Here is a 27,472-nt window from a genome sequence, read left to right on the forward strand (position 1 = left end):
TTTCTGTCCACAGGTCACTGTAGATTCTGATCTCTTATTGGGAACAACCACCATGTGAGGTTACAGCTGTTATCCCCAATTCTAAACCTCAGGTGGCTGAATCCTTGGTCCATGAAGTAGCACATCCGGAACCCAGGATGTGCCTGAGAACTGGAATAAGGGTGACACTCCCTAGCATAGCATGGGGACATTACATAAGTGAGGCTCTCGAATGTTAACATGTGTGTATATTGGGGGTGAGAGAGAGGGCTACACACTGCTGCCCCAGAAGCAAAATGTCATCAAAACTCCTCCTTTAATAGAAAAGAATCTATTTTCCTCAAGGCTCTGAAGTAATAGTCAGCTCATCCCAAAGATCTATAAAAGGTATGTCACAAATTAGGCTTTAGCTACATTGTACTCAGCTATAATTATTCTTGTTAGAACAGAACTATGTGGCAATGCATTCTACTCTGTTTAATCTCGGGTTTTAAAATGCTCCTTTAAAATGTGTTGAAGAACCAAGTTTATATAAATATATATGTGTGTATATATACATATTTTATGTATATATACATATGTGTGTGTATATATATATATATATATCTGTATATATAAAAGAGACTCCCTTGTTGGACTAATTGATGTGAGCAAAGCCTATTGCTTAAGCCTTGGGGTACAGAGAGATTAATTATAGTGTCTGGAAACTAGCCAGCCTTGGGTGGGTGACCTGTGCTGCTGTTGACCTCTTGGTTCACTATAAAAATTGCCTTTGAAATGATGCCAAGGGACCAAGGCTTGAAATTATTAAATTTCAGTATAACCAAATTTGCTAGGTTTATAAAAATAATTATCTTAGCATTCCTCCATAACTATGCTGAGAGATAGCTTTTGAAGGCACCCTCCTACCCCCATCTCAGTGGAAGACAGCCACACTCTCTTTAAAGTGGCTCCTATATACACTTTTTAATAAAGTGAGACCTGGAGAGAGATCCCTAGTGCCTAATCCTAGGCCACTTCCAAATAAAGTAAACGTAGCAGAACCTGTGTCTGCCAAACGAAAACCAAGGAAAACAACCCAGACAACAACCTCTCAAAATAACAAAATAAAATTAAAGCTGGATGGTTACGGCACCAATGCCTCATCGAGAAACACAAAAAAACACATTTGCAATTAGGACAGACTCATTTTCAATGCAGCCACGCAGCTGCGTAGATGGAACATTCCAGAAGATAAAGGAGGAACAAGGAGACCTCCCAAGGTTTAGCTGCTACTCTCCAGAAGAAAGAAGGGAGGGAGGACGAAGCTCCTTCCACCACGACAAAGATGTGGTGTTGAAGCAAAGCATCTCATTCAGTTTGTGGAAGACAGAGGGGCTCTAGAAGGGAGAGGTAAGGATGCTAAGCAGTCTGAATCCTGCTTGGGGCTGGGAAGTAAGTAGAACCACGCTCTTCCCCCCACGTGATGCAGTTTGGTTCTATTCAATTTGTTGGCCCACTGCTTCCAAGCCTATCAACCAGAAGTAGGATTTGGAGCTGCAGAATTAAAGAGTATAAGTGATGTCATTTGAGGGTCAACACTTCTGCTATCTGGGGGAGGCCTTTTGTCTTCTAAGCTGGTTATGGCGGCATGAAAGGTGACTTGTGACTTCCCTCTTGGGAATGCTAGTCTTGGCTGTGGGTGCTTCTGAGATTGAACCTCTATGTTTGTTTTGCAGCCTCTTTTAGGGAACCAGCCTCAGGAAGGGACCTTTTACTCTGAGGAAGATGAGGTGACCACACCAGCCCCCTTAGCTTGTTACAGCTTTTGCAAAAGTTTGACTTGACAACAAACATTTCTGCAAATTTGAAAGCGTTTGCTTTCTACTCCTGGTTTACAAAAAAATTAACAACACATACTTATTATCTTAGAGTTTCGGTGACCAGAAATGTGACACAGGTCTTGGAGTATATGTTTGGTATCTGGGCAACTTTGTAAATAAAAGACATTACTTTCTATGAGCTATTCTTTGCATAAATGGGATGTTTGGGAAGAATTTTCTTATCAATGTACATAGATCCCTCTTTTTTAGCTGCTGCATATTATTATATGCTATAGAGATGTCAACATATATTTAAATTTCTCCTGCTGTTAACTGGTCAGATTGTTTCCATCCTAAGCTATTGTTTTATTGTTTTGTTTTGGTTTTTGCTGCTTTAATGCAGCAGCAGTGTTAAGCTTTATCTGGTGGGTATGAAGCATTTGCTGGTCACTGGCACCTTCATGTTCAAGGTGGAGAAAGATTCTAGGCTCAGCAATGTGGGTTTTAGTGGTAGGAAACAGGCACTGATGCTACTGGCCCCCCACGTCTGTTTTCGTCCCATTTCTACACTGCGTGGTGGGCTCAGACACGCCCTCTGTGCCTTTTCTATCCCCCCTGAGAACTGACATTCATAATCACGTTCCAGAGGCTGCTGAAGCTGCATCCAGTGATGAGCAGCAGCAATGAGTCTTTACCTTCATGATGCAACTGGGTTTTCTTTATCAAGACAACTCATAGGAAATAGATTCTTATATATTTGAAATTTATTTTTGTGTAACCCTCACTGCATAAGACCAATGACACACTACCTGTATTTTCTTCCCCCCCAAAGCAAGTTTGTTAGTGATTTGTTTGCTGCCGTATAGAATCACTTGGTCTGTCTGCTGTTGGCAGCGGGTTTCCAGAATAAACTTCAGGCAGATGGCACTTTTATGTTCTCTTATAAACCAGAATGAGCAAGGTGTTCCACAAACAAGCCTTTACCTCGGTTATATACAAATGGCTTCACAGCTGAAAGGAGTAATTGTAAAATGTCAAGGAGAATGTACATCCACCGGGGACGCTCTGCAAATGTCCAGAAATAACCATCTTTGCCTGCTCACATTAAACACTGTGTGCTTTCTAAATGTTCTTTTATGCACTTTCTCAAGAGTGGGTGGACAGGCTTCTAATGTCCCCAGAAGAATTGGACTACCTCCGGCTAACTACTGCTGCAGTAAATGAACCCTAATGATCATAGTCAATAAATCCATTATGCCAATATTCCCGCAACAGGGTTTCGATGTTTTGTCATTTCTCAGCACACAGCAAAATCTAAAAGTCATAAAAGGGTAGTTCCTAAAGAATGAGCTGGAGTCAGCGATGTGGAAAAGAAAACAGACAAAAACCGTGAGCACGATGGGTCATGTTAACCTCCCTGTATTCAGATAAACTTGGGCTAACATGTATTTTCTGAAGATAGATGAGGGAGAAAAGCCAAGCTAAACAAGCTCATGAAAGAAATTGGTAGTGGTTGGAATGCATCATTCAGTAATAGAGTCTGAGTATTTCTGTGGGAGGAATGTAATACGACCCATTTTTAAATGTTATGTCAATATCGTTAATATTGATGCTATGCTTTAAACAAACCAGCTATTGGTGGCACATCCATTACAAACTTGTTTTTTAAATGACATTTGATTAGAGCCTTAGCCATGCTTGTACATTTCTGTATTGTCTGTGGCCCCAACTGCCAGATAAGAGCAGAGCAGAGTAGCTGAGACAGAGTCTGTAGGGTCAAGAGTCTGAAATATTTACTGTTTATCCCTTTGCAGAAATAGATTGTTGGCCCTGGATAGAGTATACTCAACCATCTGGATTCAATTCTAGCTTCTCATTTACTGGTTTCATGACCTTAGGAAGCTACTTTGAGTTTGGAATCTTGGTTTCCAAAAGAGGTCAAATAATTCCTACCAGAAAATCTCATTGACGTATTGTGAGAATGAAACCTGCAAACAAAGGCATAGCTAGTTCTCAGTATGACATAGTGAGAACTTTGGAAATGTTAGAAATTACCTGCATCATGAATTCTGCATGCTTATAAAAGAGGGGTAGATTTCAAGAAGAGGAGGGTGAGGGGAGAGGAGGGGGTAGACAGGTGGAGGGAGGGTAATCAGTGGGACCTCACCTACTGTGCATATTGCAAGGGTACATGTCAAATACATTAATAGTAGAGCATAAATGTCTAAACACAATAATTAAATAAGCAAGGTGAACACTACATTAACCAGTTTTATGTAAACATTTCAAATAGTACATAAAATCAGTACACTGTACCCCGTAAATGCAGGAATGTACACAGTTATGATCTAATAAAACAAAGATTTCAAAATATTTGTCAATAAAGATGTGGATTAGTAATGTGTCCTGGCTGTGAGCTGGTGGCACAGCTGTGACCATGGTGGCCTGCTGAGCCCCAGCCCTGTCTATGAGAGGTGAAGATGGATGGATGGTTGTGACAGGCTCCTACGCACACTCAACTTCCTTAATTTCATAAACTGTCAAGATGACAGTTGCAGTTGCAATTACGTCTGCTTTATCTTTTAGCATCTTTATTTGTCTTATTTTTCGCTAGATAATTTGCTGACAGATGTAGGGTATGGCCCACCTTTCAGTTATTTTCATTCCTGTTCCCTACTATTGCTCCCTGGGAAATCTGAGTCATTCTTTTCCGAATTACCTGCTAAGTCACACACTTTACTTTCACTTTCTTTCATCCAAATTCATGAGGACTCACAGTTTCCACCTGAGTATTGGGCATATGAAGGCTCTTTCCTTTAGCTCCACCTATTTTCTAGGACTATGAACAATAATACACAGGCCCTGAAAAGGTATGTTGGACTCTATCAGCCACTGTTCACTTCCAGCCATGCAGGTAGGTGGAGACACATGTATTTTTAATTAGCCGTATTAACATTTTAATTAAAATAATGCTTTTTATTTAAAAAGTCTTCACGACATAGAAAGATGAGAACAGAAAATACTCCGAAACAACGGTTAGTGGTATCAGCCGACCAGCTTTTCAGTCACTTAAGAACATTCCTTTACAAGGAGATAGATACCAATGCATACAAGAGGGACTTAGTTGTCTATTTTTTAAAAATAGACTTTGCATGATATTCTTGGTAAAATGTACTAAATTCATTTTGGCTTGTATATAAGAGAAGATAAAGGATCCAAAGTGAAGTCAATAGACTTTATTCAAATAAGTGTTAGGTAAATCCAGAAATACTGGTATTTAAAACATTCTGGTGCCATTGATGGGGAAAGGACTTATGGTAAAATTAGTTTCAAGTTTAGCACGTCATGAAAGCTTTGTTTCTCTTATCATCTTAAATATCCAGTTCATTCAAGCTAGTGGGTTGAGTTCCATGTTTGGGAGATGAAGAAATTACAACCCTCTCACTAGTTCCATTGCTAATTATTACCATTGGCAACACTTGTTAAATTTTATACCATTTACATGAACTTCCCATCCCCACGTTCAATAAATCTTAGTTCTATATGAAGATTGTGCTGCTTGTTTCATCACTGGTCACAGTGTCATTTGCTTGCCGCCTCCCAGACATATTTTAAATGTATCCTTTCAATGTCTGCCTCTCTACCATGTCCCTTCAAATGCATTGTAGAAAGGGGCCTTCATCTTTTTATTTCTTTGCCATCATTTTACTGTGATCCCAGAGGAGGTTAAAAAAAAAAAAGGAGATCAAATCATGTATCTAATTCACCGTATTGGACTGGAAATATCAACATGGTTTAAAAAAGTAAGGTGCTATATAATTATACTGGGTTTCCATCGATCATCTGTTCAGTAAGCATTGATTGATGGCCCTGCGTGCCAGGCACTAGGATTTAAGTAGGACCTAGAGGAAGGTTTAATCCTCAGATGTTGGCATCAGTGAGCTCATTAAGGCCCTGGGAAGTGTTTTCTGCACAGTAACAGGCTTTTACTTTCTGGCAGAAATTTCTCTAATGAGAAATGAAGGATTATCTCATAATTAAAGACAGAGCTTAAAACACCGATACCCTCAGGGGAAGTAACTCTGCTTTCATTTATTTAGAATCAGGTGGAAAAGCATTGGGTTCCTTCCAGAATTGAGAAAAAGGATGATAAGTATTTAGAAAAAATAAAATAAATAAAAATAACAATAGAAGTGTTGCTGTGGGCCCAGGACTGATTTGCCAAACCTTTCAATTCCCCCAGAAACACATCTTCCTCTGAGAAACATTTACCCTTGGCCATGGAGGCAACTCATTTATAGACAATGATTATACAATCATGTTCTCTCTCCAGGAGAGGGGAATTTGGAGAGAGAGGCCGTAAGTAGCAGAGGGAGCCTCCCAGCAGCAGAAAACCTAATGGAACAGAACACAGTCTAATCCCCGGGAGATGCATGCAGCCACTCTCTGATTTTACAACTACATCAGACTTTTCCTACGAGTGTTCTCCGTGGGCCATCTGAAATTCCCCGATGTGAGGCAGCCTTGTAAAACCCACACTGGCTAGTGTAGGGGCGTGAGTTGGTTTAGATAAGAGGAAACTGCCCCTGTTTCCATTTGCCAACTCTCTTGGCATCTCTGCCTCTTGGAACTGCCAGAGGATGAGAGAATAGGGTCTTTAGAACTTTGTCCCACAAGGAGCTGCTGTGTCCGGGTACATCCTGTAACAGGGTGGCGTCAGACTGCCTCAGAGTATAATGAATGGGATGGCAAAGCTAAAATGGGTCATTTCCTAAGAAGAATGACATCAATCTGAATTTCCAGAGTGTAAAGAAACAGAGAAATTCAAATACGATAGAAACTCTGTAAGTTGGCCACCCAAGGGACTGTAACAAACTGGTCAGCATATGGAGGTGGTCAACATAAGGAACTAGGCCTACTGTGTGTATAAGTGCTGCATGTACAGTCTGTGAACATTAGGTCAGCTTAAGTAGGTGGTCAGTGTGTGGAGGCAGTCAGCTATGGAGGATCTATTGCAGTTAAACCTGTGGGTTGGCTGATTTCTGTTTACTTGGGTTTTTGCTTTCTCATCTATAATTGTAAATTTCATGAGGGTAGGTTCATAGTCACATTCTGATGAAGTTCCCAAAGTATCTACCACAGTACTGAGAACACCACGCGTAAAGCCTCTTAAAACGAAATTCTTCTAGACAACCAGGCTCAAAAAAATTCAGTGAATGAGATGAGGAAGGAGAGAGGAAAAAAAAAAATAGGAAATGAGGAGGCCGGTGAGTTGAAGATCAGGACCAAGTTCATGTGTGAGTGGAAGCTCAGCCTTGCCTGATCCCACAGCAGTTCTAAACAACTGGAAACACGCTGTTGCTGTTGTTATAATGTTTCTTTTTTTTTTTTTTTATTAAGTCATTTGTACATAGATCATGAATACATTTATGCCATTATGGGATTCAGTGTGTTGATTATTTGTACAAATTGGAGCGCTTACATCCCACTAATTAACATAGCCTTCACCTCATTTACCCAATCACAATATTAAGACGTTTGTGTTCTACATCTGATAGATCCAACTTGTACTTGCAATATGCTCCATAGGTGTGGTCCCCCTACTAATCCTCCCTCTACTGACCCTCTCCCCTCCCTTCTCCTCCTCATCCCCTTCCCTCCTTCATCCTAGGCCATAGTTGTGATTCATCTTTCATAGGAAAGTGTGAGTGATTATAAATTGGTTTCATAGTAGTACTGAGTACATGGGATTTTTTTTCCATCCCTGAGATACTTAATATGAAATTCTCTCATTGTTTAATGTTCCTTCAAATCAACAAATAAAAAATTGAGTGTGTACCTGGTTTTGAAACTTTAATGTAGCTATTAATCAATTATAAGATTTTTTTTGCTTTGAAAGCAGGGACTTGTTATTTTATTTATTTTTTTGTCAGCTCTGTATCACAAAATCACACACAAAGTTTGATGTGAGAGACCATCTTGAAACTATGTGTTGTTCTGACCATGCTTATGGGTCCCTGCTGTACTGCCCTGCAAAGTTACTTAAGACATATATATATATACACACACACACATATATGTATTGATATCTGAGTTCCCAGGAGATTTTATATAATAAAGCAAGTATTGAATACTATATACATTTTGACACTATTTATGTAAAAAGGGGGATTGTATTAATTTCTGAAAACTAGATACAAGAATTACAGTGAGACATACATGCACACATGCAGGCATGCACATTTGCACACATTCATGCAGGCACGTGCATTCACGCATATATGCATGCATGCATACAGACACACATAAAGGTATACATACCTGAAAATGACAATAAAATGAATACCTGCACTATTTACAATCTAGCTTAAGAATTATGACGTCACCAATATGCGCTTACTTTTTATTGGATAATTGTTAGTTCTCTGATTTTTGTTCAGCGTGTACATACATTACCTTTCAAGAAAGAAAATACCAAGAAATAAAAAGAAAAAAATGAGACTTTATAATAGGAGAAGTTCCCTAAAACAAAACCCAACTAAGAATCCAAATCCATGACTTTTACAAGATTACACAGCTGCAGAAATATATTTTTGACCTAGTCTCTGGGACCAGGCTGCTCTGTTTCCACTGCCCATGTTAACAGCCTGAGGAAGTAGCATGTTCTGTTGTGCCAATGGCTTTTCTGACCTTTTAGGAGGATGTCTTATCTTTGATATTCACCCAGGAATGAGTGTCATTGCTCATAAAAAGTCTTGCCCAGTCAATGACTATGAGCCTAATGATGCTCCCAGTTGAAGACGGTGGTTTGACTCTCTTTCCCAGGTTTTATTTTGGATTCAACGAAGGAAGAATATGAGAGAGAGAGAGAGAGAGAGAGATATCAATTGATCTGTGCATCCTCACAATTCAACAGCCCCTTTGGACAAGACAAGATGAGCGAGATCTGCCCTGGCCAGTGCGTCCCTGGGAAGCTCCTGCAGGAAGGCAGGTGGGGAAGGGAAATGGTGCATCACAGTTACTTGTTATGCATTGAGCCAGCTCATTGTGTTTAATTAAATGTGATTTCTGTATGTAGCACATAGATTTCCACGAACCCAAACAGAAATGTCTGTAGGAGAAACAACAGCTTCTACTTAATACTCAGCAGGTGCATTGCCAGCAGGAGCTGTCGCGAGCACATGTCATTTATTTTGTCACTGGCTGTTTCCTTGTGCTGAAGACAGAGGGAGGTAAGTGAGAAAATAGATACTTCTGCCTGGCATGGCTTAGAACCGGATAGAGACATCTGGTCCAGTTGCCACTTTGGCCATTGTCTGCCTCTGAGTCAGAGAGTTTAAAGAGTAAATGTGCTGGAGAAAAAGCAGGAGATGCATGTAAAGAAAACTGTATCTGAATTTATGACAACCTAGATGGAAATAAGCTGAGGACAGAAAGTCCAGGATGGTGATTCCCTGATAGCAGTTGAGTTCTAAGCTCTACTTATTCCTGAGGATGGATCTACGTCAGAGATTAACTCCCCAGCTGTTAAACGTCCTTTGTGCTTAAGCTAGCTAAGTTCTGTCTCTCCCACTTAAAACTCCCCAAATCCCCAATCCTGAGTATTACAACCCACTACCTCTTCAGACTCATTCTCCCTTAATTGGAGTTATTCAAATAAGGGAAGATTAATGGAAGGACTTTATGTGCTGATCTCTGGGGTCCACCCTCTGACTTGGAGTGAGGTCATTCAGTGAATGTACCTTGGGGACCTGAAACTCTGCACCAATGCAAAGCACAAGTGGGGCAGAGTTTGGATGTCTCTCTAGTTCAGGCTTAGTTGGTCTGACATGCAAGATACACCTTACTTTACAGAAACCAGGAGAGATTCAGTAGGCAACTTACCCAAGCCACATTATTGTACTATAATTTTTTTTTTTTGTAGAGACAGAGTCTCACTTTATCATCCTCAGTAGAGTGCCATGGGATCACACAGCTCACAGCAACCTCCAACTCCTGGGCTTAGGTGATTCTCTTGCCTCAAGCCTCTCAAGTAGCTGGGACTACAGGTTCCCACCACAACACCTGGCTGATTTTTTTGTTGCAGTTTGACCAGGGCTGGGTTTGAACCTACCACCCTCAGTATATGGGGCCAGCACCCTACTCACTGAGCCACAGGTGCCGCCCCTGTACTTTAATTTTTTATATGACAATACTTGTATCTATTAGTCATTCCCATGGCATGGGAGGATACAGTTTGCATATTGAAGCCAGAAAGGTACAAATCTACATAAGACCAAACAGCAATAAAAAGTCAAAATCAATGAAAGCAGTTGTCCACAGGCTCATAAACCAAAAAAAAATATTGCAGTTTGGTGGAAGTTCAACCTATTAGTCCGAAGCCAAGGGGAAATGGACTCTGAGATATACCTTATCCTGAGGTATAGTGGAAATAATCCAGGACTTAAGTGACACAGTGGCTGTGTGATATTAAGAAACTCTCCTAATTTGGGCTGCAATGTCCTGACATAGAAGTGGAGGCAAACATGCCAATTTTTACACATCTTCTAGGGTTATACAAAAAGAGATTATAATACTTGAAAGTAGTTCAAAATGTTAAAAATCTGCTAAGGAAATGTTGTATAAAGTAAATTTGCATTTAAACTATATGATGAGTGTTTTGGAAAGACCTCTATGATTTATCAAATGTTTGACTCACAGTAATAACTGTATTTTGTACTACCAGTTAATACTCATTGAATACCAAACTAAGTGAAGAAACATGCTAAGAATTATTATCTAGGCATGCACTATCACAGCTTTATTTCTTTTCTACCTTCCCCCCATTTTATTATATTTTTATCTCATTGTATTCTATTCTTGTATCATCAAGACAAGCTAGATTATGGTATATTAATAGGCACCCCTCACATCTCCATTGAGAAAAAAAATATTTCTTTCTTACTTGATGTTGGTCACAGGCAGCTGGGGGCCCGGCTCCTAATTTTTATTTTTCTATAAGATTCAGGCTTATTCTGAAATCCATGTTTAGCTAAAATATTGACAATTGGTAGAGTGAACTGGAAGAGAATGCTTCATCATCTTGCATTGACTTTTAAATGTTATGGTGTGGAAAGAAATTGCATTATTTCTTTGTATATTCATTAACCAGTTTCAGTCACTCAGTTCCAGCCAACCCTCAAATGGGTCAAGACGTAACTATGCCATGTGGCCTGGAGGGAACTGGAAATCCCTGGCTACAAATGACCGTAAGTGACAATTATCACCTTTCTGTTCTGGGTTAAGAAATATTCTCTGTAGGGCCAACTAAATTGACATCACTAATTCACTGAAGGTTGTAATTGATAGCACGAAATTTCTTGTCTGTCTGACTTTTAAGGTAAAATAAAACTGTTGAGGAGAAAATATTCTTGCATGAGAAGGAAAGGAGTCACAGCAGGGGGAACAGGTTTATGAACCACTAGAGATGGGTCAGGTCTCAGCATGTGCCAGAGAGAGAAGAAAAATGCCATGACCACGGGACAAAGTTTTGGAAAATGAGACCACTGAGGCAGATGAAATCTCAAGCATGCAGCAACGTTCTTCTGGGAATAGTGAGACGCTACTGAAGATTTTTTTTTTAATTGTATATATTGAAAGTATACAGCCTATGATATTTAGATGTATGTAAAAATAATGAAATGACTATTGCCCTCAAGCAAATTAACACATTCATCACTACAGTTACCTTTTTTTAAAATAGCAAGAGCACTTGAAATCTACTCTCTGAGCAAATTTTCAGTACACAGTCCATTTCTGCATTAACTATAGGCCCCCCCCCCCGTGTATATTAGATCTCCAGACTTATTCATCCCATAGCTGCATCTTTGCACCCTTTGAACTACATCTCTCCCCTCGCCTGGTCCTGATAACCATCTTCCTATTCAGTTTCTATGTATTCAGCTTTTTCTAATTCTACATATGTGTGAGATCACACAGCATTTTTTCTTTGCATGTTTGCCTTATTTCACTGAAGATTTTTAGCACAGGAGAAGCATGTTCTGATTTAGGTTTAAGAAAATTAACTGGAGCCTGGTGGCATGTGGGGAATGAATTGGAGGACAACTGTTGTAATCATCAGGGTCAGAGATGTGGCTGCTTGTCCCAGGAGGCAATGGGCAAATGGCTAAGATGCCTTCCCAAGGTACTAGGTCAGACAACTCTGTAACCTGACTTGACATGAGCATAAAGTATCCGCAGACTTCAGACTGAACTGTTAGTTAGTCTTGAAGCATCATTGGTCAATTGTGTCTACGTCAATGGGTATTCCCTTTACTACTGCCTTCAACCAATAGGATATGGTTCCCCTCAAGGAAGATTCTAAGAATAAACCATACTAAGCTCCATATGAAAAGTCACTATGTAAGGTAGACTTTGGCAGCTGCTGTGACATATTGTTTATCATTGTGGATCTTTAAAAAAATGCTCGTCATGATAACAAGCCGTCTGTTGAAACAGCTGCCAAGAAATTCTAAGGTTAATCTCCTGTATTAATGGAGACACATGCTTCTCTGTGCCTGCTTCCACTGCTCTGTGACGTTAGAGTGAAGGAAGTTCAGACTCCTGTAACCACCTGGGCAGGAAATTGGTCTTCCTTTGAGACCCAGAAAGCCTAACCCTTAAGCAAATCCTTTCAAGTGAGCAGAGCTCCATCCATGTTACAGTAACAACAAACGTAACAGGGTGAGAAAGCCAATCACATGAATAGCATGGTTCTGAGAATTCTCAGAATAGATCTTGGACTTTCAAGAGCATTTCTGAAGCACTTGTTTACATATGCCAAATGGACTTCAATTTTGCTGCAGTCAACTTTTATTTAAAGCTTGATTTAAACAAATTACCCAGCACTATAGCAAGCTCCATTTTTATGGGTAAAAGAATGAATAAAATTAAGATATTATATGTGCTTAGAAGAAGAGACACTCTATTTAAAAATATGTGTTAAGAAAGCCTGTTGCCTTTTAGAATTCAGTGAACTACAGAATGTCCAGATGAGCTAGCATGGAAAGCAGATTGCTAGGCTATTCATGTCCAGAGAGCAATTTAGGAGTTCTGGATACCTCCGTGGAATCTACAGTTGAGTGTAAGTATCTTCAGATGAGTGTGATAGAAGGGTCCCCAGAACACTCTGAAAACAGAAATCTAGACTTAGCATTGGTCAGCAACTGGTCACAGCAGTATTACTGGTGCCATTATCTTTTATATTGCTACTCCATGCTTGTAAGTTAGAGGCGGATGATGGAAAAGGGAAGCAAACGTAGTTCTATTGGTTTTGGTTTTGAATCCCATACCCTTTCTATGAAAAAAAAATTATAGTTTGGCAGAAGCCCAACCTATTAGCCCAAAGCCAAGGGAGAAATGGAGTGTCAGGGACACATAGGAGTAACTTTGCAGGAAGAGTTTACATTATTAGAACTTGTGCCAGGACCTGGCCCTGTGTGTCCACCTGCTATGTTAGGAGGGTGGAACCTGCTTGGGAACAGCCCCTTGCCCCTGCGGCCTGAAGCCTTCTCAGGGCAGTGATCTGCTGGAGATGACAGTCCCGTGGGGACCAGCAGCCTGGGTCAAGCCTCTCCTGACTCCTGTGATCTCTTCAATTGCAGGTCAAGTTACTTTTCCTCTCATGGGTCTTTAATTTCTGTCCTTGTACCCACTAGGGAATTAGCTGGCAGAGCCTAAGGGGGAAGAGGAAGCTGTGAACCTTGGATAGTATCTCTGCAGTTTGAGTGAGATGAGAGTTTACCAGAGCATAAAAAGCTTCTATCACTGGAGGCTTATTTGGACGATTTTAGCTGATGCATTGGTAAGTGAATGGATATAATCAATGTATTCTCTCTGAAGGTATGTCTGTGCAAGAATGGCCAAGTGAGAGTGAATTTGCAGGAACAACTAATGGGATAGAGGAGGCAGGAGTGAGGGTGGCTAGAAGAGAATGTAGTTAATGAGTGCGATGCTGATTGCCCAGGGAGGAACAGAGAGAGGGTACCTGGGGGTGCTCTTCCTTTAGCAGAATTATCCTAAATATACCAGGTGACTTTGACTTAGCTGGATGAACTCTCTGATCCTCAGTATTCTCATTTAGTGAATAACAAAGCTATTTTCCCAGCCTGCCTCCCAGAGTTGTGGGAACCGTAGACGGGAAGGTGTTTTGAAAGATGTGATGTGTTATAGAAACAAAGGTAGGATTCTTTAAAAGGTAGGAAGTCATTGGCAGCATTATGAGGTCAGGAGATGGATCGAGCAGTTTGTGCATGCAGGAATGATAGTTTAGACTCACAGGCAGACAAAGTAAAGAGCTCTTGCCTAAAGGAACTTGAGTTTCGAAATAAAGATTCCATTTTAAATTAGGCAGTGACTGAACCGGTGTTAGTGCTTATTAGAAAGTTTCCCTGTGTCTACCGGCAAATTGGCTAAGGAACCGACATAATTGGTTCCCCTGGTATTTGGAGCCATCGACAATAATGTGGAGGCGTCACGAAGCTGAATTCCAACCTTGGTACTCCTCTGGCTTTGTGGCCTTTTGCAAGAGACCTTCAGCATTCTCACATATGAAATGCAGAAAGTAGAATCAATGGAAGAGCCTTAGAAGAGGGAGGCGTGTCTATGAGGGATCTACGCACTAGTTGGGTGTTTGAGTGGCAGGGTGTGGGAAAACTATTCTGACTGGACAAACTGGGTCCCACTGATGATCTTGAACCAATCACCATGGGCGGGGTAATTTCAGGCACTGATTGGCTATGGGTATGGATCCCATGCTCCACTGCGGGAGTGGAGGGAAGCACCTGAGGCTGAAGGGAATCCGGGTCAATCTGGGGACAGGACAGGACTTATCTAACCTGACGCTGGTTGCCTGGAGGTAGACAGTCTTTAAATAATAAGTCACCCTGTCTTTTTTCTCTCTGTGGGGTGTAGCACCCTCATGATTTTCAGTACCACTGCTGAAATCTATTTCTTCCATCAAGACAAATGAAGGTAGACATTAGACTCGCAGGTCTAAGAGTGTCTGGGAGAATCCAGTGCAGCACACTGTCTAAATTACCACACACAGTAACTTCATCTCGTCTCTTTGGGCACATTTCTCTTGCTTTCTCAATATAGAAAATAGCTCCTTAAATTGAAATATTGAGGGAGGACAGAAGGTTTTTTATTTTTTTCTTCCTCTCTGGTAGAGGGATGTTTAACTCAGTTGCAATCACTCATCTGCTCCTCCCTCTTTAAGTGGAATTTTAGTGGTTCTGTCTGTGAGCCTCAAATCTCACATTTTAAACTCATCGAATTCATCTTTGAAATTGAATTAATGGACAGGAAATTACAGAGCAGCATTTGCTAATCTGATCCCATTTAACCATAAATATTAGTATTTTCCTTCTCCCCAGGAGTTCAGCAGAGTTAATATTCCTGCAATTAAATACTGTGTATTAATTGTCTCTTTGTGTATGGCACTCAGAGGATGTTGTAAAATTGGCATCTCATAGTGGCAATTCTCTGACCTTTGAATGCCCGGTATCCCATATATTAGAGAAATGTGTGTACTTGGCAGCATTTAAGAGAAGAGTTAACTCAGTGGGAAGAGCTAAGTGCACAGGTTACTCTCAGGAATAGAAAGGCGTCAGCACCTGGGATAGATCCTTTGAAAGCAAAATTGAAATGTAAAGATTGCCTCAGTTAAACAAGAGGAGTAAGTTTCTGAGATCTGCTGAGTATGGTGACTACAGTTAAAAATAATTATTGTTTCCATATTAGTATTGAGTACATTGGATGTTTGCATTCCATTTTTGTGATACTTTACTAAGAAGAATGTTTGTCAATTCCATCCAGGTAAATGCAAGTCTCCAAATGTAAAGTCTCCATTTTTTTTTTTTTTTTTTTTTTTGCAGTTTTTAGCCAGGGCTGGGTTTGAACACATCACCTCCTCTGGCATATAGGTGCCCTACTCCTTTGAGCCACAGGAGTCGTAAAGTCTCCATCTTTTTTATGGCCATAGAGTATTCCATGGTATACGTATACCATACTTTATTAATCTATTTATGAGTTTATGGGCACTTGGGTCAATTCTACATGCTGACATCTGTGCACTGGACTGAGGTGAACATTCTAGTGCAAAGCTCTCATCTAATGGGCACATTGTAAGTGTATACAGTGCACCCTCTGGGTGAAAGGTTCAACTACAACTTGAACTTTACCTAACAAATGCAAACAGTGTAACCTAATGATTTATATCTTCATATTCATCTGAAATAAAAAAAACAATACATCTAATAAAATAAAATTTGAGATTAAAAGAGAAAAATTATGTATTATGTGTTTCAAAAGTGCTGAGAGAGTACATTTCAAATGTTCTCAGCAGAGAAAGTAAGTATGTGAGATGATGGATATATTAGTTAGCTTGATTTTATCATTTCACAAGTTATACAATATTAAAACATCACATTTTACTGTGCAAACATAAGCAAGTATCATTTGCCAATTAAAGATAAAAACGTATAGAATTATCCTGAGTATATGGATCATTGAATATTATGATTCCACAGTATAGATAAAGAGACATAGGCAATGAAAAACTGTTTTGCAAAGTAAGAATTCTTCATAAAAATTAAAAAGTTTCTCTAAATTAGTGAAGTTTTTTATTATGGGATGAGACTGAAGTTTTCTCTCAATAACAGTGACTGTCATAGAATTTACTTTGTGTTTTTCTAGTAATATAACAGTTAAAGACTCATCACTTGTTTTGCTTTATGTAGCCATGAATAACAGTCCACAGATATATTCTAAGACTTAAATAACATAATAATGGAATTGAATAATATGGAAGAAATATCTTTGGAGCCATCAGTTTTATTTATATCTTTTTGAATCCTGAAATGTTATCCAAACATAAGTGCTAGACTGCATATCAGAATTTTGATGATAGTAATTTAGCAGAACATCTAATTCATATATTAAGATGAGTTACTGGACTTACATTGCCTGGCTTTTTTATCTGAAGAAAGATACAGTAAAGAACTTCTCAAAGAGAAAAACTGTACCCTTAAAAAATGTTTTTAAAACTGGAAATTAAGATCCTATCATAAACCATCTTCTAAATCACTTTTTTTTTTTAAAGTGGAGGGTTAGAAAGATGGATTATCTCAAGCTCTCCCTAACATCTCTGTGTGTTCTTGGAGGATTCACATGGAGAAAAGAACTAGAAATAGGAAATTATTTTTAAAAGAATTCTATTTCTTGCTACCTTTCCCCAGCCTTTTCTCACACATAGTTATTACAAGCGTATTTTTTTTTTTTTGAGTGGGTGGGAAGTAGAAGAAACTTTTTTTTTTTTTTTCCTGTCAGATTCATCCACAAAGGGATGGGAAGCTTTTCTTTTATTATATTTACATTTTTTTGTGTGGAAGTTTTAAAGCTTGTCAAACTCCTGAGGTGAGTTTTAGTTTGGGGTGCTGGGGGGAGAATATTTTGGGACCAGATTCAGAAATTCAGGGGGGTATACAGACTCATCTTTCCAAGGCAGGGTCCTCAACTGCCTCTTATCCCCTAAATTCATCTGCCATTTAAGTGAGACCACACAGTTTAGCTCATGAGAGAGTTTCTTGACAGTTTAGAGTGTGTTAATTCATGCACTCATTCAGTTTCAGAAAATTAAATTAGATCCTTTCTTTAACACACAAGATCTTAGTGTAGCATAAAGACATGTAAATTTATATTGGACACTCAGATAAAAATATATTTGAGGGAGTTGCCCATCTTCCTAGGGTAAAGGGTGTTTAAGTTGGAAAAAAGATACAGTTGGAATGAGGAGTTGAAGGATGGATAGGAATTTGCCAAGACCGAAATGGGATGAAAGTTAGAAATCTGTATAAGGTGCAGTTGCTATATGCCAGGCAATTTTTCAGTGACTTATGTTTTAACCCTCACAATAGCAGACTGAAGTGTAAGTACTGTCTTGCTTGGTTTTATTTTACTTTATTGCTGTAGGAACACTTAACATAAGAGCTACCCTCTTAACACATTTTTAAGCATCAGTACTATATTTTTGACTGTAAATACCATGTTGTACAATAGATCTCTGGAAATTATCTTAACTACAATCTCATGACCCTTAATTATAACTCCTTATTTCTGCTTCCTTCAAGCTTCTGACAACTTCCATATTCAGTTATATGAATTTGGTTATTTTATTAGATACCTCCCTTTGATGGAATTATGTAATATTTTTCTGTCTGTGGCTAACTTATTTTGCTTGAGATACTGTCCTCCAGTTTCATCCATGTTGTTGCATATGGCAGAATTTCCTTTCATTTATGAAGCTGAATACCATCCCACTGTATCTCTATACCACATGCCCTTTGTTCATTCTTCTGTTGGTGAACACTTAACAACATTTCCACATCGTGGCTATTTTGAATAGCTGCAATGAACATGGGAATGCTAATAGCTCATTGAGATCCTGACTTCTATCATTTTAGATAAACATCAAGAAGTGGGATTACTGAACCACATGCTAGTTCTTTTTTTTTTTTAGTGTTTTGCAGAACTACCATACTCTTTTCCACCATTTTGAATTCTTACCAATAGTGTACAAGATTTCCAATTTCTCCACATCCTCACAAACCCTTGTCATCTTTCAGTATATCCCTTCATTTGGAATTTACTCTTAAGAAGGTCTATCTTAGCCGTCCTAACAAGTATAAGATCATACCTCATTGAGGTTTTTAATTTGCATTTCTCTGATGAGTACTATCAATGAATAACTTTCCATATATCTGTTGGCCATTTTCACATTCTCTTTAAATAAGTGTTTACTCAGGTCCTTATATCCTTTTTTTTTTTAAATCAAGGTATTAGTTAATTACTTAGATAGTTAGTTTAGGCTTGTTGCTTATATCCAGCCTACCTTCTAACCAAGTAGCCTAACCTCTCACTGTCCATTACAATCTCTAGCATCAGCCATCTCATAGTAACAACACATGAGAGTTAATTCATATTTCAAATTCATTACTGTTGATTTGAAGTTTAATAAATTGATACTTTTCCTCTAGAGTATTTAGCTCAATATGGCTGGTTAATCAGGGTTAGGTTTTAATTAAACACCCATCATTTCCTTGCTAATTCTGTGGCAACTTGATGTTATATTAAATTTTAATGTAGCCTAGGCTGGGTAATAAAATTCTTTCAGACAACAAAGAAACATTTTTGGCTGATTACAGTTGTAATTAAGTGCAGGATGACTGAAATACAGGTAGATTCACGGACAGGGAAGCTATTAGGATAAACACATAAAATTGTTGTTCAGTCTTGCAGCACAGTTCTGGGAGTAAGCAGGACTCAGTTAAGTTGGTAGAAGCCTGGTGCAGAAGAGCACAAAGAATTTTTAGTTGGTACATGTGCAATGTTTTTCTCCCTTTCCTTTTCTCCTTTCCTTTTTCTTCCTCTGAAAAATCAAATCACATACGTCTCCAATGCTTGACATTGTCCCACAGCTCGCTGATGCTCTCCTTCTGTCCTCCTCCTCCTCTTCTCTTCCTTTACTTCCTCCTCCTGGTTCTTCTTTGTCACTACCGTCATCTTTGAATTCTATTTTCTCTTTTTGTTTTATCTGAATAGTCTCCATTGATATATCTTTAAGTTCACCAATGTTTTTTTCTGTATAGTTTACTCTTCTGTTAATCCTAAATACTTTTATCTCAAAAAGTGTAGTTTTCACTTTTAGAAGCTTGATTTATTTTTGGTTTTTTTTTCATATCTCTGCTTAATATCTCTGCTTTGGAATATTTAAAATAAAATGATAATAAATGTATCTTAGTGCCCTTGTGTGTGATTTCTTACATATGGGTAAGTTGTGGGTTGATTCCTATGGCAATTTGTCTCCTCTTTGTGGGTAGTATTTTCTTCCTTTTTTTTTTTTTTTTAACAAAACTAGTGACTTTTTATTGGCTGTGAGGCATTGTAAGCTTACCTTATTGGCTGCTAAGTATTTGGGGACTTCTATAAATTTTCTTACAATTTGTTCTGGGTCCAAGTTAAGTTGGTTGGAAGCAGTTTGACTATTTTAAATGTAGTTTTATAATTTGTTAGGTAAAAGTGAAGCATCTTTTGGTCTGAGGATAATTATTCTTCAACACTGGAGCAAGAATCTTCTGAGCATTCTATCAAATCAATTATAAGCCTGAATCTTAGTTTGTAAAAATTAATGAAGTTTCTCTCTGTTGGTTGGAATCTTACATCAGAAAAAATATCTAATATTTTAATTTTTTTCTGTTTCCTAATTTCTAGCTTGATGCTTTTGAATAGAACTTATTAGTTAAGATGGTATTAGTTGCAAAAAATATAAAGTTCATTAATATCAACTTAAATAAAACAGCTCATACAGCTGAAATCCCAAGAGTGATGGGCTTCAGACACAGTGTGATTCAGCATCCCAGACATTATTCACAGGAATGTGACTAAGTCCACTTCTTGAGTTCATTGGAACTTATACTCAGGAACGCATTTATCTTGAAAGACTCCTAGAATCTCCCAACATGTATATTTTTAGTTCAGAAGCCCTGTGGAAAGGTAAATTTTTTACTCATTTTTTCTTCAGAATAGTTCCAGCCAATGTTCCGGGTTTTATTTCACTATATACTTTTTGTTGTATATTACTACCTAAACTAATCATTGTGAATACATAGAACATCCTGATTTTTGATTCATTAGGCTTGAGTTATATGCTCAGTTCACAAATTGGGTAGATGAAAAAAAGATGTGTAGATGGAATGCACCCAGCTATAGTCAGGATACCTGCATATTTAATGGGAGAAGGATGGTATCTGAAGTAAAAAACACAAAGTTGTTGTTAAAAGATATAAGGAAGGAGTCTGTATAGGCACAAGCAACCACTACCACTAGGTCTTGATTGAGACCACTTGTTTGAGGCCATCAAGTCATTCTCTGTTAATTGTACAGAATTTTGTTCTCATATTTATACTTTTGTCTACCACTTGGTACATTGTCTTCAACCCAACTTCCATTAACATTCACATGTATATATAATCTCCCTAGAGCCTAGAATATTAATGGCTGTGCACATGTATTGTATTTCATTAGGATTTATCCTCTGCATGCTGGGAATGGATCTGGGAAAAGAATATATATTCAGAGAACATCTATTGATTAATCAATGAATGAATGTTATCCTTACATTCCTATACAAAATGTCATTGTCTTTCCACTCCTAGCTTGATTACCATTGTTTCCAAATTTTGATTCCAAAATTGCAATTTACTGTTGACAATGAGCTATTGATTGCAAATTTTAAATCAATAATAAATTTGTGAATGATAGTATCAACCTCATCAATATTGTTAAGAGTATCAAATAAAGAGTCATATGTGAAGGAGTCAAGTGTCTGGCATATTTTAGAAAATATTATAAGTATCTATAATGATGACAACTTCAATTGCATATTTTTTAGGATTTGGATGGAATGATAAGGGCCTGACGGGGAAAGTGGTATTTGGGACCTACTTAGTAACTAGGCTCATGCTAGGACTAGTACTAAGAAGAGTACTAAATCATCAATGTTTTAAAACCTAGCGAAAGCAGATTATTAATCATTTGATATTCTATCATTTGTGGGCTCGGTTCTCCAGCTTATCTGGTTGCTGTTCTTTTCAGAAACAAGTATAATTAGGCACAACTACAGAAATCTCTTCTTGAACTTTCTCAACCATTCTTTAATTCATGTCTTGAGTTAATATTGTTAAGTGCCTATTATAATAATAGCTACAATTATTAAGTCCTTTAGACTACATACTAACACAGTTAGAAGCACTTTACATAGATTAACTTTTAAAATCTCCCTCAACAACCCTTTATAACAAGTGTATCATTATTCTCATTTTCAAGATAAGGGATTAAAACACTCCCATGTAAAGTACATTGCCCAAGGTACACTGTTGGTAGACAGTGGACACTATTGGTAGACAGTGGACACTATTGGTAGACAGAGAATGAGCTGCTCCTTCCCTCCTCTGTACAGGTCACTTTCCCAGACTACCTTGCGTCTGGGAGCTCTCATGTGACCCAAATATGGTCAGAGAGTCATGGCATTAAGGGCAAAGAGAATGCTTCAAGGGAAACATTTACCTTCCCACTTACCAGGAACTGATGTAACAGATGTGTCCACCCCCATTTGCTCCCCTTTTCTTCCTACTTTGACTATGAGAGCATTATCTGGCTTGGGGACCATCATCTTGCTACCATTAGGAAGTGGCCAAGATAGGTACAGAGATGCTGTCTTGACCTCAGTAGGTTAAGGAGCTGAAGTCTACACTCACATTGCTCTGGACTTGTGTTTATACAGGGAAAAACACAATCTTTATTGGTTTAATTCACGCTATCCAGGTTTTTATTACTATAGTTATACACAGTCATGGCTTCAATGAGATGTCTGAGCCTGGACTCCCACCTTGGTGGTCTAGTTGCAGAGCCCACAGATTTAATCTCCATTTTTACCTTCCGCTCAAGTGTTTGACATTGAGCCTGGGGATTCACTGGGGATCAGGAAATACTGATACAAACCTTCATAGTACAGTCTGATGTTTTAAAATGTTTATAATTATAAAACATACTATATTTATGATTAAAAACTGTGGTGAAACTGTGACAGAGAGTAATTCTGGGAGGACTCGGGAGCAAAACAAAACAGATAAACCGAAACTGGTTAATGTTTTAAGTTTCTCTGATTTGGGGTCCAGGGGAAAGACTGAAAACATCTGTAAGTGGGTGTAGCAGTGAGTTTTGGGGTAGAGTGGTTTATATTCAGTGGTCTATCCTCTTATATTCACTGTGTTGTCCTTTTAAATTTGAGCCACAAACAATAACTACATTCAACCTAATACTAAGCTTAAACAAGCAGGTCATTTCTACAACAAATGTTCACAGACCATTTTGAAAAATATGGACAAAACATACTCTGATTGGTCTGTGTCTATGAGGATTGGCACAACTCTATGCATGTGCTGAATGTAAGTAAAATAGGTGCTTGAGATAAAGATGCTGCTGCTGGTGAAGCTCACCCACCTGCTTGGTCATGTCATTGCAGGACAGAATGCCATCTGACAGCCCATAATTGTGTCTGACTGTAGCAATTCTACCAAAACCTATTATTTTTAAGTTGCAAGGTAGGTCAGTGCACTAACTGGGTTAACAATCATGCCTGCCCCTCATACAACTGCCATGTTTTCCATCAGGCATGCTGTTCTATTATTTTTAGGGCGCAGAAGTTTTGAACATAGGTCTTCTCATTGGAAAGGTTGTTTTGGATCCTATTAATGTTGTCACAACATGAAAAGATAGTTCTGGCCTCCCTCACCATCACACTTTGAAGTGCAAGCCGTTGACTTGTCTATACATCTCTTAACTGTCCCCTAGGTCATTTGTTCCTCCCTGAATCTGAAAGTCTGAGGATCACTCAGTCCTCTGAGTGGCTAGAAGCCAGAACAAGCACATCAGAGACTGAATGACTGATGGAAGGGATCTTCCCAAGGTCAGCTTTCCTCTTCTTGGAATGGGAAACCCCTGGCTCTTAACTTCAAGCAGAGAAAACTCTCAAGTAGAGTCCTTTCTGACCAAAAAAAAAAAAAAAAAGTAGACCACAATCACATTCAACTACTGTGTTTGCAGCACTATTCACAGCAGTCAAGATTTGGAATCAGCATAAGTGTCCATCAGTGTATGAAAGGGTAAAGAAATTGTGGTGCATACACACAGTAAAATATTATATAGCCATGAGAAAGAACAAAACCATGATAGATTTTTTTAATAAAGTAAATTTATAACTTAACAAACTACATAGCTAAATTCTAAAGTTATAAATCCTGTTAAATACTGTCACGCTCCTTAATTTTCTTAACAAATGAGGGTTGTCTGCAAAATACCCAGCCATATAGTATGAAAAACACAGACATACAATCCTTCCCTAAGAATCTCTCTCCTGCTTCTTCATTCTCATTGGCCAGCTTTATTTCTCTAAATTGAATTAATATCGAGTCCATCATTCTTTCCATTTCTTTCCAAGGGTTGGTTTGAACCACAGTATTTTGTGTTTCTGCTTATTTTTTTTTTAAGTGCATTGGTTGGTCTTTTTTTTTTGTAGCAGAGACCTCAGAAGTGAGCTCTTAGAAAACAGAACTGAGTCCTCAGAAACCTCTTTCTTCCATTCACTTGTTAAAAGATCCCCTTAGGCTCCATCTTTGTGCTCATTTTAGAAAAACATCATAATGTTGAGTTCCCTGTTTTCTCACTTTTCACCTTCTCCTACACTGAGGTTGAATTTAAATTGGCCTCAATCTTAAGAACTTAGAGTAGACACGAATACCATCAAGTTTTCTCCTCCAGCATAAAAGATAGAAGAGGAGTTAATTTCTTCTTACAGACTGAAATTAAGTCTGGGGACTTTGGAAAGTAGCTGCTTTTTTAGTTATGGATAGTTTTAATACAGAATAAATAATATTACATGGTGAACACTTAAACATATTTTTATTTGGAAAACCATATTAAGTATGCTGTGTTTTGGGGTTATGGAGACTTAATTTTTCAAGAGACAAATGATGAACTGGTTTAATAGCTGCATGGAATCTTGCTGCAATCAGTGTATTATGTAAGTCTTATATACACCAATTAAGTGGAAGGGCATTGGGTGGGGCGGGGGTGAATGGTGTTTGAAAAGATCTGTGGCAGATCAGATGTACTCATCTGCAGAGGATTATGGAGGCATCAAACTATAGGTGATTGGATCCCCTTGATTGGCTTTGACAATGCATGTTATTTGCCATCCCAAAAGTCATCACTGCAGAAGGGAGACAGAATCATAGAACCCGGGCAGTGTAGGCATTTGTGCACCCTAATGAAGACTTGTCTGGCAATTCTCTTGGCCTTTTCTGTCTCTTGCAGACTAGAGTGAACCCTCAGGAGGTGGGAATCTCACTCTCATATCCTGAGAGAGGTAATCCAGGCCCATGGTGGGCTTTGTTCCCTTATTGCATTTTCCTTAGTTAAGCTCACTGATGGTACATCTCATGTGTCAACTTGACTGGTTCATTGAGGGTCTTCAAATAGGTGACTAAACATGATTTGTGGGTATGTCTGGGAAGGTGTTTCTGGATGGTATTAGTATTACAATTGGTAGACTGCAGATAGTCCTGTCCAATGTGAATGGGCAGGTGCCAGCTAATCCCTTGAAGATTAGAAAATGCAGAGGAAGGGTCAATTGGTTCTCTGTACCTGATCTTCTAAGCCAGTGGTTCTCAACCTCCCTAATGCTATGGCCCTTTAATACAGTTCCTGTGGGTTGTGAAATATAGGTTGAGAACCGCTGATCTAATCTAAGACATTCTCCTGCCCTTGGACTGGGCCCCATACCTTGGCTTTGGATTGAAATTTACACTAAAAGCTTTTCAGTATCTTCAGCTTGCAGATGGCTTCATAATCAGGAAAGCAAATTCCTCATAATATCTATCTGTCTATCTATCTACCTATCTATCTATCTATCTATCCATCCATCCTTCAAATCTTCTATCGGTTCTATGTATCTGGAGAACCCTGGTTAATACAACTTTTATTCACAGGATTTTACTTACCTTATTCCCCAGACTGAATATTTATCACTCTGGAAGAGAAATGCCTTTGCCTCACCTGTCACTTTTGCCTCTGCATGAAGATGAGTTTTTCTTCTCAGGAGACCATGATAAGGGGTGATAGGTCAGCCTGATGTTCAGAGGAAAACATCTGCACAGTGACACAGACCACTGTACTCTGAATAATGTTGACACTTTGTGGGAGATACTCAATTCTGTTGCAAATCCTGGGACCTATGTACACTGAGGGGATCTAATTAAGTTCTGTGATGTGCTTATCCTGATTTTAAGGCTTACATTAGTAACACATCATATCATATCTCCAATATGAACAGAGAGTTCCAGGGAGCTGTGCTCCTCTTTGCATTATGTCAGCATCACCATGAGATGAAGCACTTGTAGGCATTCTCTATAAGGTCTCTGTGTGTGTAGTCATCACTCTTAAATTAAAAGTGCAGGGAATTTGGTCTGATTTCCAGAAAGGTCTTGAAAGGTCTCTCAAAGACCACTGTAAAGCACCTGTAAGAAATTCTTGTATGCAGTGGAGACTGTGCATTAGCTAAGAGGGAAAGCATCAAAGTATAACATAAGATGTGGTGATATGAAAACTTTGTTTTGCCCATCCTAGAATTGTATGCCTTTTGTGTAATGGAGTAAGAAATGTACTGGAATAGAGAATTTGTGAAAAAATAATTGGCAGTCTGGAACCTGGTTCTTAATTGAGTAAAATTAGAAAGGAAGACTATAAAGTTTTGCAATTCTGTACAAATGTACTTTTTACAGTTTTAAAATGTTATGATGTAACTTAACAGCAAGATGCAAGCTCTAAAATCCTAACACAATCTTTAGTGTCATTAATTAGTGTAGGTCAACTTTGTTGAAGGGATTTTACTGGATGGAGACTTGTCTTAAGACTTTAGGGGATTAGGATCCATGTTTTCTTTATATTTCATGAATGTTTTATTCTATGAAGAGAGAATAAAATAATATGTGTTATATAATAAGATGTAATTTATATAATACAAGTACATATACACAGGGTGTGTATGTGTGTCTATGGCCTCTTATATATAAGACAATGTACTAAGAGTTTTGCGAATTACTATGATAGAATTTATATGGTTCTTTCTTAAGGCAATTATGGCCTAACTAATGATTTTGTGTTTGTTGTGTACTTATGGGCCTGACACTATAATAAGCACACTTTATGTGTTGACCCATTTAATCCACACAAGCTTTTGAGGTAGGTATCTTATCTGTGATGCTATAGAAAATGAAACAGAGGCACAGAAAGGGTAAGTAACCCAGCATCACTCGGTCCAGGCTTGGTGGAGTGAGGACTCCCACCATGCTTGCTGGCTGCAGAGCCAACAGTCTTCACCAGTGGACATTAATGAAGTGTCATTCAATGAGACTGTGTGGAGCCTGGGGGCGGTTGTTCTTACAAAATAGTAGCAAGGTACCTCTGCTCTGTTTCTTCATCTAAGGAGTTAGTTCTCTGATGATAAACTAGTTCTAAATTTGCAAAATGCCTTTTTTTCTCCCCTCAACCATACCACCTGGAAGGCATAATTTCTTCTCCTTGCCAAGTTTCTTCGACCGTCTTTCTAAGAAGGAAGAACATGACAGTGATGCTCACAGTGTGATTATAATGTGATGATGAGCATATATAGTTTTAACTAAGCAGTAAGCTCATGTTTTCATGTGACCGTAATTATGTTGTTCGTCAATACATTTTGGCTCTGGCATCCCCACAGCCTATTATACATCATCATCAGGGGATGTACTTTTTCAATCCAAGAGAGTAAGATAAGTACGATCATGTTCACCTTCACAGTAGAGATTGCCAACCACCTCTGTAAAAATCCCGTTTCTCGGCTTTTGGTATCAGCTGCACTAGGCACTGAGGAGACCCATAAAAGAGCACTCACATATGAAAGTCTTCCCTGCCCCAGGGAAACATCTTGTTTTAGTCTGTGCTGGGGAAGGTAAGAGAGAGAGTCCTCTGAGGGATGTGCTGTCAGAGGAAAATTAAAG

The sequence above is a fragment of the Otolemur garnettii genome, unplaced genomic scaffold (genome assembly GCF_000181295.1).
Source record: "Otolemur garnettii isolate 467f Iridium unplaced genomic scaffold, OtoGar3 scaffold00099, whole genome shotgun sequence".
Lineage (NCBI taxonomy): Eukaryota > Metazoa > Chordata > Mammalia > Primates > Galagidae > Otolemur > Otolemur garnettii.